The sequence below is a fragment of the Cottoperca gobio genome, chromosome 7, assembly GCF_900634415.1.
Source record: "Cottoperca gobio chromosome 7, fCotGob3.1, whole genome shotgun sequence".
NCBI lineage: Eukaryota > Metazoa > Chordata > Actinopteri > Perciformes > Bovichtidae > Cottoperca > Cottoperca gobio.
Genome location: NC_041361.1, coordinates 20,193,453 through 20,209,662, shown reverse-complemented (window position 1 = coordinate 20,209,662; position 16,210 = coordinate 20,193,453). Strand labels below are relative to the sequence as shown.

Here is a 16,210-nt window from a genome sequence, read left to right as displayed (position 1 = left end):
TTAAAACAGCAAAAAAAGATTTTGTACATCAACAAACACTTCAAATATAGAACATCAATAATTATATATATAATTATTTTAAATAGGAAATTACTTTATTACAACACATTAAGTGGCAAACTTTATTTCCCAAAATTGTTAATAATATATATATTTTTTTTAAACACAACAAGAACTATTTATAATGTAAGTATTATATGTTTGTGAGTCCGTTTGAGCCCAGAAGACTGCTCTCTTGGCTTTCTCTCAAGCCTTCTTGGCAACCTTCAGCTTTGTCTCAAGCGGGCTGAGGCTGACGGGTGCCTTCTAGTAGTTGTGGAAGCTCTGCTGCATCCTGGTCTTTTCTGGTGTATGTTGATGAGGCACAAACACAAAACACACATTGAGTGTCTCGAATAAGGTTTGGTGCCACAAAACACAGACTGGGGCTTTAAAGTACATGTCTTACTTACACTTTCAGTGCTCTGGGCAGAGTCTTCTTCTTTCCCTTCCTCTTCTACCCTTTCTTCCATCTCCCAGAGCTCCTCCTCCAGACCCAATCGTAATCTGCTGCCGCTGGTTCAAGTCAGCTTGCTTCTTCGGTTTGCTCAATCTGGCAGCCAGGCCTTCATCCACCATCCTGTCAGTGAGCACTTTGGGGCGGTGTCTGTATATGAAGGCGACGAAGGCTGAGAAGTAGCCGTTTAACCTGTAGCGATGCTGGGGCCTCTGATTAGCTTCATTTGCTAGTAAAGTAGTACATGGCGACAGAGAGAACACACAATGCAGTTCTTGGAGAGAGAGAGAGACACACACAAACAGGTGAGAATTTAAAACTGTTTTGGCTACCCAGCAGCTCGGGGATTATGACCATGGCCAGTTCCTGCTACCTATGCAATGAAAAGACCCATTTGCCCCTCATCTTTAGCTGGTGCAGGATCACCTTTTCTCACAGCCTTGACCACTCCTGCGAACTGTACCTGGGAGAGACGACAGTAGGACATTGCAGTCTCCTTGCACCAACAATTTTTAACGCAATGTTAATCCATGTAACCAATTGATGTTTATAGGTGAAGATGGTTCATTATTACGCTGGTGATGACAGAGGATAGGAGCGTCCGCCATTCTGGGGCAAAGTGCCGGACTGCAAACACATGTTCCCTACAGCGAAAAATGTATGCTACCACAGTATTTCATCTTTGTAATGAGAAAATGAAAAAGGAATGTTTATAGAAGGTATGAACATGATGTCACCATATGAGGGGAGTTCAGTTTGAATGTCCCCAAAAAAACTAAAATCATGTCTAAAATGGGAAATAGCTGTTGTTGAAACAGCTAAAACTGCTGTAGCGAGAGCAACAAGACGGTTGTGATTCCTTGTTACATGTCGATGTCTATGCACCACTGGTTCTTTGGTAAGTTGTAGGGATCCCTGTTGAGTCCAACTGCCTTTAATTTAAGCAGATAATTATTTGTTTTAATCCCTGTTTCACATTTTCCCTTATTAACAGCAGCCATGTTGCAGGATGTTGTTTTGCCCTTTTGCCACTGAGTCCTACTGAGGGGGGCATGTTGAAGTGAGAAAGTGACGGCAGTGCAAAGCTACCCTTTATTGCTATTGGCAAAAACTTAGCAGCATGAATGCGGTTGACAGAGGCAATATTCGACCAATTAGTCTTTCTTGACAAACAGGAAAAGTCCTCTTGCATAAAAGTATACAATAATCGAAATCATGCAATATTTTTGGAACAATTAACCTCACCCTGTAGGGTACTATATGGAATTAATTTGTCAGGAAGACCTTGTGCTTCACATTTAGTCATATCTAACTCTTTTAACACTGAAGACAGCTTATTTCAATCTGTTACACTGCCGTGCTGGATGAGGATGAGTGAATTTCACGTACAAACATTCACTTACATTTCTCTGCACCCAAGACAATATGCGAACAACACATACAAGCATACACAACATGGTGGAAGCGTGATAGCTCTCAGGAACAAGGAGTTAGCAGGTGGCTGTCCCCCTGTAGAGCTGACACACAGAAAAAGAACATCACTGAGGCATTACAAACACACACACACACACACATACACAGACTCATGCACATGCATGTATGCTCACGGAGACTCCTCGATACCCGCTGGGGGAAGAGCGTTCAAGCCTCTGTTAAAACCCAGCTGTCAGAGTCCCCTCAGTCTCTTCCTCTGGATTTTATCACTATGCACTCTCGCTCTTTTCCTACATTTCTCTCTCGCCCACTCGGATAAACTCCAAAAAACACTCATACACACATATATGCAAACACATATTGAAAAACACATGCCCACACACTTGGCGTAGCTTCAATGCAGGTATCGTAGCCTCTAGCATGCATAGTCTTTGAGCTAAATAGTTATATTAGCTTCTCCATCGTTTTTGCCTGTTGTACATGTTGTACATGTGAACCTTAATCTATTCACTGCAATAGTACCAGTTACCAAGCAAAGGCTTGCCTTGGGGCAGCTTCCTCAGCTTCGCTTTGGTCCACACACATTTGCTTCCTTTGCCAAGTGTGTTTGTGTTTATGTGTGAATTTCTACATGTGGGTTTGTATGTTTGTATATGCAAAAGGTTATGTCCCTCCATTAATGGCATCCATGGACATGTGTATTGAGAACATGTGAGTGTGTTTAGGTATACCAAAATATAACATTTTCCTTGTATTAATCTCCTCCACAGGACATACAGCACGAAGAACAAGCTAGCAGAATAGAGCAGGGGTTAAGTAGAAGGAGGTGTGAGAGAGAAGAACAGGTGAAGAGTGGCGATAGCCTCAAACAACACCATGGGGCTATCATCACATCCGCACTATGCTGGCTAAATCTGAAAGCCTTCTGACCACATTAAACCAGTCCAGCTTCCTTAACCGAGCATTTCGAAACAGTGTAGTCAACAAAAACTCTGTTGAATAAAATTTGTTGATGACGTTTTTTCCACAACAAAAAGGCAGAGGGCTGGTTTGGTGTGAACACACCATTAGGGCGGATGGGGCAAACAGAGGTTTTGGAAAATGAAGACATATGCAACCATTTACAACCAAAAAACTGGGGTTTGATCAACATTTCAGGGCAGCAGCCCAGGTACTGTTCTCCTAGGTTAACAAGTAGCATTAAGCCATGATTAAATGACTTTTTTAAGCTTGTTCACTTGTGTGGACCACAGAAAGATAAAGATGTAACATATAAAATCACAGAATAGGTTATGACAGAGGGAACAGAACAGAGATTCAACCTGTTTAGATTCAGATTTAACCACTCAGTAAAAACAATGTGGACGCTAGTCGTTCATTCAGATTTAGCTGGTTTAGTGCGGATGCAGTCTACATGAAAGAGGATAATGAACATCAAATATTTGATGAAGTGGCTAAAACTCTCCTGCTCTCTGAAAACCTTTATTGTTATTTGGGAAGCTAGTAAAAGGAGTTCACTGAAATGTTTATTAGGTGCAGAGAGACCAGCACCGTATCCTTTCAGATTGGCCTCGAGGGGAAAACGCTGCTTATTTGATGCTTGTATTCTCAGACATATTTTATGTATGTACTCCTTCAGGAATCCCTGTGTGGATAGGCATCTATTCAAGTGCCAGCATTCTTTCTCTTCTGCAGGTGATGCTCATGTGTATAGCTCAAGGCAATTAACCCTGGAGTGTGTAAATGGATTTACATTAATGTCAGACGGATTTCCTTCAGCCAAGCAGGTGGCGTCTTTTTTTCCCAGCCTGTTCCTTATCATTAATGCGGTTACTTGGGGCTCTGGTGGTCTCCGATAGAGATTCCAAAGAGCAGCGATGGCTGGAAGGAAGAAGATTTTCCTGGAGAAATCCAACTATTACAATTTGGGTTGACAATTATTGCCTATTGACTTTGATCTGAATTACCTGCAACATTACTCAAATCAAATTAAATTTATTTGTAAAGCCCAATATCACAAATTATACATTTGTCTCAGTGTGCTTTACAGACTGTACAGGTTATGACACCCTCTGTCCTTAGACCCTCGCATCGCACAAGGAAACACTTCCTAAAAGAAACCCCATAATTAAAGGGGGAAAAATGGAAGAAACCTCAAGGAGAGCAACTGAGGAGGGATCCCTCTCCCAGGACGGACAGACGTGCAATAGATGTCGTGTGTATAGGATAAACAACATAGTACAAATACAACATTTGACAGAGAATGATGTTGTGTTGGAAAAAAAAAGAGAAAGTATGGATGAATCCAGGAAAATGTCAATAAGGCTTCCAGCAGGACCAGGTCAGCATCGATTATTAATCGATTATCAAAATAGTTTATTAATATTCTACTGATCAACAAACTGACTAAAAGTTCATTTGTACTATATGAACAGCCTGGCTTGCTTCTGTATTGTATTTTTCTCTTAATGTACGTCACACTGCCCTTCTAATCATCAAAGGCATTTCACAGTTTCCTTTAAGGTTATTCATTGAATATGTGCAAACAGCTTTAATGCAATATTTTATGTTATCAGTCTTTAATCTGCTTGAAGTGAAACAAGCTCGCCCGACAGGCCGGTACCTCGGTGCATACATCTTGAACTGTAAATGCTATGGAGCTTTGCGTTCTCTGTTAGGGATGCCTGTGCTACCCCAGTGGATCTCCTTTGCTTACATACATGAATAACCTCTGACAGGCCACATGTCTCATGCAATGTATAATTCATAGTTGCGGGAGCAACTTCTGATCTCTGAGGTCTGCAGATGGTATCAGGTCAAATATGTGCAAAAGGATTAGAAGTTGAATTTTCCCTGCGTTTAAGTAGCAGCTGTTCGGATCCTCACAGTATGGAGATTGAGCTATTGGACTCAATTTTTCATGATGCTTGGTTTCTAGACCCTCCACTTCCTGCAACCTGACTTCACCTTTTCGTATTCTCAACTGATAAAACCTCAACACAGCCATGTGGTCTTTCTCTGTCCTCTGCGGCTCTTCTGACAGAGCTCTACGTCTGGGAGGCCCTACCTCCTTCTGGGAGCTGGTCTTTGTATCTTGCAGGTGTTTGAATATTCAAAAAAGCACAATGTACAACATCACATTAAGCAACTTTTATTAGATGATTACTCTCAACACAATTCATAAAAAAGAGCGGGACTATATGCTGTCCAAGAGGCAAAAACACCACACACCCCACAAAGACATGCATAGGCTTCACAAATTGTAGACACCATTACACACAAAAAGTTAGCTACAAAGGTAAATGTAGTGTATGAGTAGGACAAAAAGAGAAAGGCTACCAAGTCGTTAAAATCACTCAGTAAATACAACAATAGGGTCTATCTAAAGTTTGCTAACATTATCTAGCATTAGCCTCCATAAGCTACACATTATGGTTCACTTAGGAAGCGGCCTTGTTGGAGGTTTGTGCTCTAGGATTGTCTTTCTAGTTACTTATGAATTCAACATTTAGAATGTAAGGGGAAGAATTTAACATTCCCTTCTCTCAGAGAACAGTTACAAGTTACAGTTTCAAATGGCTCTCAAAGAAGCTGCTATAAATATAAAACACTCAAGGCCTCTTCTGCTGCTGTTTGGAACTGTAGAAAGTCTGCATTGATTATTCCAAAAACAAGCATGCATAGAGTCACTGTTCGTATCTTCAGACCTTGTGACTGTAGGACTATCTCTGTCTTCCTCTCTCAAACTCACAAACACAAGGTCAAGCAGAAACATTCTGCACATATTTTTAGCAGAAGCAATAATCCCACACAATGACTCAGCCCATGTGAGGAAGCCATACTTGATTGTGAAAAATATTAGTTCATTCAAATTGGAGCTTACTGGAGTTAAATTCTTTCAATTGATTCACTCTGTTCATTTAGTGAAATTAGCTATTAAGGCTATTTAAGTACCAATTCCATCCTATAACTTACATGAAATAAGATTGCACAGCCACCATACATTCCTCTGGCGAGTGGCGTAAGACTGTGTGTGTCAGCATGTGAGTTGTCTTTGTTTCTTATTCTGTCTACAGCCATGCCAGCGACTAAGGCCGTACTTGCTAAATGTTAGCATCCGCATTATAACATGCTCCCAATGGCAATGCTCATGCTGATAGCAGGTAATATTTACCATGTTCACCATTAAGGTTTAGCATGTTAGCATGCTAATATTTACAAAGTACAGCTGAGGGTCAATGGAATGTCATTGGTTTTGCAGGTTTATGACAAAAATACTGGACCAATACAATATCATTTTTAACCCAGTCATGGCACAAAAATGTAAGGGGATCACCAAAGTTATTCCAATTCATCCAGGGCAAACCATCCAATAGTTGTTGGGACTTTTCACCGTCATGATGGTGCAATAGGAACTGTCAGGAGATTAGAATCCATCCCAGAGGGAGCATGAATGTCTGCACCAAATGTTATCGTAATCCATCCAGTGATGTTGAGATGTGTCAGTCTTGACCAACATGGTAGACCGACCGCCAGACAGACAGACCGATCGATCATGCCACTAGCTAGAAAGGTAAGTGAACACAGTAGCTATCCCATTGTATTTTCAAAGCAAATGATGCCTGTTTTCTGTCCTGTTACTAGTTGGTTGTCATTATTACCTCCGCCAAGGAAATTATGTTTTCGATTAGGGAAATAACTGCTCGCCCGATTTTCATGAAACTTGGTGGAAGGGTGAAGCACGGGCCAAGTAAGAACCAATACAATTTCAGAGCAGATCCGAAACACGTAACAGATACACAATATATTTTCACTTTCGTTAATAGGTCTGCGCTCTCCAAGTGCTCTTCTAGTTCATAAAATGAAGTTGAGTTGCAGTCTCCACTAGTTATGCTCAGAATCTTTGTGATTTCAGATTAGATAAATAAGCACGTTAATAGTTATTGTCCCACATGGATCCTTATAGCAATGATGATGCAAGATAACGTCAGTCCATATGACTTCATCTTTACTCCTTTTTGTATGTTTGTAATAAGTCAGTGTGGACATCAATGGGACCAGAACTGAATGCCAAGCATGTATACCAATGACCAAATGAGCCAAAATAAAGGTCTGCAGGTAAACACGATATTGTCTGAAACAGCAACTGCAAAGGAGCAGGAACTAAAAAGCTGGCAGATGGGGAAGTGTCTTTTTATACTTCTTAATTACATTAACATTCTGTGAGACTGCATAGTACATCTCAAGTGTCACATTCGTTACATGCATCTATGTGCGCACGCACGCACACACGCACACACGCACACACACACACACACACACACACACACATAGATATATTCAGTCTGGATCATTTAGCCTCGACTTCCTTTCTCGTGCATTATTTATTTTTGATGCATCAACTACAGGAAGAAGCATATCCTGAAGATATGCTGTCCTCAACTGACCCAAGAGTTATGTTTGTGTGTGTGTGTGTGTGTGTGTGTCTTTGACATATGTGTGTATTTGCACATGTGCTTATATAATAGATTGACATGCCATCTGCACAAATATGATTAAAGAAATGCTGGCAATAGGCAAGAAGCAAAAAAAAGCCAGGGCATTATCAAGAGACATTTCTGTAAAGTAGAAACGCTGGAACCAAAGAGAACAATTAGATTTTTGTTAAAACACCTTTGCCCTCAGGCTTAAAAAATGTTTTTAATTAACTTTCCTTTTTAAATAATCCTGGAATCAAACACATACATTCACAGGTTCACACTTAAACACACACACACAGGAATACAACTGTAAATGAACGATTCCTTTTATCTTTTACAATGTAAATGTATTCTGATAAGAGATTTATACTGTTTGTACCCTTCAGTGATTTATGTTCATATGGTTTTCTGTTTCCCAGGCCTGAGCATTTATTAGTTGTAGCTAGCATGACAGTTTGATCTTGTCGGAGTCAATGGCTTTGTTTCTCCCATGCACTGATGCAGAAATGATGGATTGTCAAGCAGTGTTTTACTGTGAAAGACTTGTGTGGATACAATTTGTCATTTAAATTGTAAACAGACATTGATGGAGAATGTTCATGTCGTGTCCATTTTATCAGCATCCTCACACACACACACGGTGACAAACAGAGACCCAGTGAATATGTATGTGTGTTCTCTTGCACTTCAAATTTTGTGAGGGACCTATTTCAATTTTTCTTGAGATTTAGGACATTTTTGGATTGTAAGGACATTTTGGCCTGGGCTCACTTCTCCGACATGCTTTTAGAGGGTTAAGACTTGGTTGTAGGGATATACTGAGAACTAGGTTAATGTAAGGGTCATGATAACGCATTATTTCAATGAGGGTCCTCAAAAGTATAGAAACATAAGAATATGTGTGTGTGTGTGTGTGTGTGTGTGTGTGTGTGTGTGTGTGTGTGTGTGTGTGTGTGTGTGTGTGTGTGTGTGTGTATATGTGTGTGTGTGTGCGTGTGCGTGCGTGCGTGTGTGTGCGTGTGTGAGAAAGAGAGTGTGATGATGACCTCCATGTCAAGCGTAGTCAACAATATCAATTTTCTGCATGACAGGATGCCTATTAGTCATCCAGTTTAATTCAAAGTGAAAATTTAGTTCATTTCAAATGAGTTAATAAGAATATATTATTATATATTGTAAATTTCCCCGTCGTGGGACAATTAAAGATTTCTGATTCTGATTCTGATATGTATCATTACAGCAACCATATCAATGTTATAACATATTAACTGATCCATATTCTCTATAAACAGATATCTGCATATAATTGCAGAGTCTGTAGGCCAGATACATTCTTGTTTCCGTTTATAGTCTGAATAGTATTAACTAATCACGTTTGAGCAGGCTTTGGTTGCATGTGGGGAGAAAAAGAAGCAGAATAAATTGGCCAGAATGCAATCTGTGTGCAATCTCGGAAGCAAACTAATCTTCTTATGACGATTTAGCTTTTTATCATCTTAAAATTAGTTTAAAACTCCGTTCTCAAGTCTCAAGTTGCTAATCGGACTGTTTTGGCTACACCAGAAGCCCAGAAATATAGTTCTGAGATTGATCACAAGCCCATCAGGACAAACATTCAGACAATTTTAAATGTGAAAACATCTTTAAATCAGCCTCTCTCATATCTTTGCTGCCCTTAATACATTTTTCCCATTACCTAGGGAAAACAAGGGTCTTGTGGTGCGTGTTGGTTGGCGCAGTATTTACAACTCCAGAACTGCCGATGTAGCTGTACTAAACTGCACATTCTTAGCTACACTGCTAATGTATCTGTATGTAGGTTGCTATGCTTCATAGTCTCAAACTTTATTTTTGTAACAAACCTGGTAGCTGCATCAGCATGCTGATATTTTGCCACGTGAATTTCTTTTTTATGAGATATGACGCCAATTTGTTATTGTAGAATTATTATATATATATTATTATAGAGACGTGGCTCCCTGCTCCTGGCGCGTTTGTCAACCTGGGCGTGTTTGTCTATGACTTGTCTCTGTTACTTTTTTACCAAGTTCATATTCTGTTGGAAATACTGTAACTTCATTTTTTTTAATAAATCACACTGACAAAAAAAATGACAGCTCGATTTGAAGAATTTAAAGTCAACTGACAAATTCATAATCACATGTTATTAGTTTTTTCACCCGTCAGTGATTGGCTGCTCCACAAAGGTCAGGGCAGCTCGAGTCAAAGGAAAACTAACTTGAACTTTCGTCGCAGCCCAGCTCCTCTTGGCACACCGCAGACATCCAAGCAAAGCCATCGCAACACATCACATAATACAATGTGATAACACAATAACGTAGAAGCTGGTCTCTGGTCCATTCTTCCCTGCCTTCCCCTCGCGCTGCTCCTCCACTCTCTTCACCCATCACTCTAATGTCTACCTTTGTCATTTCTATCAAAAGGTTAAAGGGGGATTATTCTCAGTATGTTAGCTCCCAAACTTGACGTGCTCCCTGACATTACAGTGAGGTAAAGCACATCAGCACAATATTCCCAGCGCAGGTTTACATGGATTGACATTAATTAACTATGTGTGTGCGAGCAGGATGATGAGAGTTCAAAGGTTAAATATCCAACATGCGAGTATTGATTTAGCAACAAAAAGGCTGAAGTTCAAGGCTTTTATCCTGAGCTTCACAAACGTTCACTCATTAATGGACTTTTTAGTCGAACTGAACTGCATAAAGAAAAATATTAATACTGCAGCTATTGTGCACAATTCTCAATATTTCAAAAAAGGATAACATCTTTTTAATGGCTTTTAAAGCTTCTCACATCTGGGTGGGCATTACTGATGACAGAGAGCACTTTCAGACATTTGAGAGCCTGCGTTTCTGGGAAATGCACTGTCAACTGTCATGGTGTGCAACGGACTAGAGCAAGTTGACGTTTCTTCTCTCTTTCAGTATGTGGATTAACGTACGGAGTGACCAGATTACACCATTGCAACAGCTTTCACCATCAACCCCACAGCTGATTTTCTGCATGTTTGTCTGTTGCAACTGAGGTGATAATATTATCCATTTTGAGCGCCCACCCACAAAGATATTTCATCAATCAAATTAGACAACAGATGTTAAAAAATGTATGCCCCCTAAAGAACACTTATGTATAAATGTAATGTAAAACTTAAATGTCTTCTTTTTGGTAATTACAACTCCGAGCAAATTAGTAAACACACACCATAGATAAAGGCTAGATTTTCAAAGTTATTTCCAGATATTTCCCGTCTGTAATTAGTTGTGTTAAGGGAATTATCATATCAGAGCATCATAATGTGAACGAGGGAATGCTGAATGGGGTATTAGTATGCAAGTGTGTATGCATGCACCATGCTGTGGGCTTGGTGTGTGCCAGTATAGGGGGTTGTATAGTGGTGGAGTATGGAAGCCATGTGTGTGCATGTATAAGAGACACACGCACACAAATATATACCAGTCACTGCTGTTACCACTGAGATTTCATTATTCACAGTGCACTCCACTTATAAAAGAAAAGCAATTATGATGGAGCAGCCCAGCTTTTGATGTTGAAACGCATGTTGAACGTTCTTTATGCCCATGGTAGGCAGTGTGTGTGTGTGTGTGTGTGTGTGTGTGTGTGTGTGTGTGTGTGTGTGTGTGTGTGTGTGTGTGTGTGTGTGTGTGTGTGTAGGCTACATGTCCACGATGGGGGAGGTGTAGCTCATGCATTCAATTGTGATTCCACAGTATGCATATGTATTCGCTCCGTCTATACAGTATGCATGCATTTATCATTTCACATGCATGTATAATGAGCCCGTCAAGCGCTGCTGTTAATGTAAATTCACCGCTGCCTTCATATTCCTCCTCACAGTGTCTCATTACCTGTGCATAGTAAATCAGCAGGCTGATTAATTCCATATATGTTTTCATAAGGAATGTCATGCATGCAGTCCTCTCAGGCCCGTGCTGCAGTGCGCGTCAACCCACAGCTGATGTAAACCATACCTTGAAGTATTGATCAAAGTCTGTTCACCTTCATATAGAAAGACAGAGACTGTGGCCTCCTGCAGCAACATTTTCTTAAATTTCCCTCAAAAGAAGACGAGAAGTGAACTCCAGATGCATCAAACGTTCTTCACCATCCAAATCTGCTCTTACCCAGAAGTGCTGAATGATGAATTCCACTGGTTTATAAATTGGAGGCGTGTTGGCGATTGTTTTTTCTTAGCATAGGGATCACGCTCTAAACACTATAAAAGGGCAGGTGTAGTGCAGTGTGCAAATCCTTTGGTACATAGCCAAAAATGTTAAATACTGTTAAATAAACTTAAACAAAGTAAACATGTGATTGTGCAGAGTGTCAGTGCTGGCGTTAGAGCAAAATCAAAAAGCATCTAAGAGCAGTATGTGAGCTAAACGCACACAATATTATCCTCCAAGGGTTTTTGTAGTCTTAATTGGGATGAATGGACCAATAGTATTTCTTTAGCCCACAAATGTAATAATCCAATTACTCTAAAACATATAATAATTCAATTTTATTATATGATATTCTTCCATTGTTTGATATTCTATATTTTACATTTTAGAGCAAAAATAAGACAACATTGGCGAATCAATGGGTACTAACAAAGTAAGAACAAATTGTGGATACAAACAAAAATATGAGGAAATGTGTTTGCATGTCGTTTCCTGCGTGAGTCCTAATAATTATAAATGAGATGGATGCAGTCACCTGATTCAGGGTGGCTTCTCCAGAACGACCACACTCTATGGCAGGGGTCGGGAACCTATGGCTCGCCATATATGACTCTTTCGATAACGAGATATGGCTCGCAGACAATTTTGAGCTGACATTTTTTAACATGATAACAAGTAATAAATAATTATACTGTGTCATTTAAAGTAAAACATTTAGCAGCGGATTTTGTTTGAGTTCTCCCCTCTCCTTTCCTCCACTCCGTCTCTGACTGTAACTGTGCGCACGTGTGTGTGTGTGTGTGTGTGCGTGTGGTGTGTGTGTGTGTGTGTGTGTGTGTGTGTGTGTGTGTGTGTGTGTGTGTGTGTGTGTGTGTGTGTGTGTGTGCATGTGTGTGTGTGTGTGTGTGTGCGTGTGTGTGTGTGCATGTGTAGGGGGTGGAGCCCTGCCCTTTGCGAAACACCTGAGGAGAAACTGTGCAAAGCAAGCAGTCCAGGGGTGTCAAACTCAATCACAGAGAGGGCCAACATTAAGGCATCGTTTCGGGGGTGAAGCTTGGAAACTGCAGCGCCCACAGAGTCACACTTTGCCTTGAGTGTGTCGTTACACTGGAGGTCAATCATGTGCTGTTTCCACGTCAACTGCAAACGGATTGCTGAGCAGTTCATGCGCAGTCGGGAACACAGCGGTGGAGATGTTTGTCAGTGTTTGGAAACACGTAGTGACCAAAGTTTCCTTAATGCATCCGAGTCTCCCACAGGCAGCTCGGCTTGGAACGCTCTCACTGCATCATACATGTCTGTGATCACACGGCCCTGAAGCTGGAGGTTTAACAGTGAGATGCTTCGTTATGTCGCACAAACAGGCCAGCTCACATCGTCCCAAAGATCTGTGGTGTATTTCTCTTTGCTTCCAAAAACTGGCAGATTTCCTCACGCAACTCGAAAAATCTATTCAGCACTTTCCCTCGACTCAGCCATCGCACCGCCATGTTCAGAATGTATCTCCTCAGGAAAAGACTTACATTGACTCTTATAAAGTTTCCTGTCTCTATTACGGTGCTTATTACATGTTCCATCTCCAGAGCTTTACAACACAGCGCTTCCTGGTGTGTGATGCAGTGATACACCGTCAGCTGCATCTTCTCCCGCATCCGCTCCACTTATCTGCTCTTTTCATCACATCGCAAGTGCTCTGTCAGTTTGTCCCGGGGCAGTTTCATTTCTCACACATTTAGATGCTTCCTCAAATATGTATTTTCCCGTGGTTGTGTCATGCATTGATTTAATTACCAAAACCGGCGGGCCAGTTATGATAGACATGTGATATTTTCTCGCGGACCAGATATAATTGTGGCCTTGAGTTTGCGTTCCGTTGGGAGGGGGGGGGTTACAGACAATGGTAGGGGAAACACTGATAGCGCTTTTAGTACTCGGAGACGTGATATACATAAAACTCAATTTTATTAAATATATGGCTCTCAAGGAAATACATTTAAAAATATTTGGCTTTTATGGCTCTCCCAGCCAAAAAGGTTCCCGACCCCTGCTCTATGGAATTGATTTCCTTTTTTTTTATGCATTTATTTGCTTGGATAACTATTTATAAATTCAACCACGAGGTTACACTTCATCTTCTTTGGATTATTGAGGGCAGCTCTCAATAGTGGGATAAAAGCCAACATTAGTTGACTTTTTTATCATTCTCAATTGTGCATTTACCAATGTGTTCCTGGAGTCCACAAAAAGACAAATTAAACCCAAGGGGGCTTTCAGGGGTGTGATAACACCATAGATATGAAATATTATATTTTTTCTATCTTTTTCATTTCTATCCAGCCTGATGTGTGCTAACCTGGCATTCATATAGTTTAAAAATGTATCTGGAAATCGCAATAAAGCCTGGAATCATTTCAACATGATTTCCAATGAAAGTGGTTCACATGATGAAGGAGTTTCTAGACTCGACACATAGCCTACTGACATCTCTGACGTCTACTTCTGTTCCCCAGAGAGCTGTGTGTGTGTGTGTGTGTGTGTGTGTGTGTGTGTGTGTGTGTGTGTGTGTGTATGTGTGTGTGTGTGTGTGTGTGTGTGTGTGTGTGTGTGTGCGTGTGCATGTGCGTGTGTGTGTGTGTGTGTCTACTGGCCTGTGTATATTAACAGTTGTTGCTACTTGTGTTTGGTACAACTTCCTGGAAAGCAGGTCTGACTAATCTGGCCACCCAAACAGTAACAACAACACACTTGAAAGATGACCTCCAACCACACACTATATCACCCTTACACACACTGATACAGACACAGGCACGCATTTGTCTGCAGCTTCACTGTCTTCCTCTCGGCCACGGCCATCTGGCAACAACGTTAATGATAATATGATCACCAAGGATTTTGTATTGTTATTGGATTATCTAAAGGTCACTATGTCACATTTATGATGTAACAGTTTCCAAATCCCCATTGCTGATATGCACCGGAGGCTTATGTTTACATTTTGTTCTTCATTATCTGCCAATATTCCTAGAAATGCCTGCTCACACACTCTAAAATATGAAGTAGCAGAGCTGAATGTTTCAACACAGCTGTGGTTCTGTTTTTTTATTTCCTATCTATCCCATTTTTGTGGTGAACTGAGTGAAACAAGGAAATATGCATGTATTCCTGTGTTAATAGTAGCATGAAGGTCAGGACCGGGCGGAGACAGGATTACCTGGGATTAACCCAGACTATCACTAGCCAGCTAATGAGGACCAGAGGTTTCCTCTCTTGGTCCTGCCTCTGGTGTCAGTGCCAGAGTATAAATAGCATTTAAACCTGCCACACTAATCCATGTTACATACAAATTAACCTAATCCATTTTCATTCATTCATCATTGGGATCAATTGTGTCTCATTTGTAGTGGCGGATCTGTGTGGAAGCTCATTCAAGATGGTTTTACGACACAAGTAACTGATTAAACAAACGGCCTAATAGGTAAAGGATGGGGGGTTAGGGTAATGTTTGGAGTATTTCTCAGCTGTCTGGCTGCCCTCGTGAGAAAATGTAGTATTCAGTACAACTCATCCTGTAAAAACCACCAGCTTTAACCATCACACTGTCGTGTAACATTTCCCTCTCGTGCAGACAGCACCAAGAAAGTCAAAACCATTGCCACTGCGGTGCTCTTTGCTCTAAACTAAAACAGAATCAAAAACAACTCAGATTTGCTGTCTGGGCTTTTTTCATCGCACGGAAGGTCAGCAAACATGCCATGTGGTCCTGGACGCCATCCACTGCAAGTTTTCGCTTCCTGTACGAGCCTGAATGGGCAAAAGAAAGTGCAAGAGTAGCACAGGAAACAAAGCTGCTGATTTCAATGTTCAATTCTGAAGATAACTGTATCTTTTCTATCTTTAATTACACTGAAGATTTGAGCTGAAATGTCTCCTCATTTGCAATGACACCCGAAAGGGTGTTTGAACGCTGCACCAAATGGAGAATGATAAATTGCACAGCTGTTTACAACCACTCCCGCCCCGACATATTTCTCAGGCAGAGTCACCGACAGCCTGTTTGTGTCAAACCTTTGTAGACAGAATTTCTGTGGTTTCGAGACCAAGTAGCAACACATCGTTTCCACCGCTGCTGGTGGTTGTTAAGTCTGTCTGAAAAACCACGTCTGGCCCTGCGTGTCACATCATCCTGACCTACATCCATCCCTGCTCTCTTACTCCTCCTATCCCTCTGTCTTCCTGTCTGTGAGTGTTTTCATGTGTGGGGGAATGAGTTCATTCTCTGACCACGAGACAATACCTCACCCTTCCTCCGACTCTCTCTCTGACTCACAGACTGAGAGGAGATGGAAAACATCTCCTTCTCCTGTCCTCTCCTACTAATCTGTCCAAAACTAACAGCTGTGTGTCGGTGGAATCAGGCCCGTGGTGTTCCAACAGGTTTCCAGTAGCCCGCTGTCAGACATGCTCCGGCAGGGAGACACAGTTCCAGCTCCACTGGGGTCCCTGTGGACTCCTGGTCTGACTGGATAAACAGTTAACACTGACTCGCTGTAGGGTAGTACATTTTAATATGAAATATTTCCAGCCTTATTTGA

General features: G+C 41.1%; 1 long non-coding RNA gene across 1 annotated transcript; it reads right to left on the bottom strand.

Annotated features, from left to right (window-relative positions):
• Window positions 1-207: 207 nt before the first annotated feature.
• LOC115011398 (uncharacterized) lies at window positions 208-2,173 on the bottom strand. The gene is made up of 3 exons (XR_003832580.1): window positions 2,104-2,173; window positions 453-725; window positions 208-344 (listed from the first exon to the last, which is right to left on the bottom strand). It is a non-coding gene; the product is annotated as an uncharacterized LOC115011398 (long non-coding RNA).
• Between the last annotated feature and the right edge of the window lie 14,037 nt (window positions 2,174-16,210).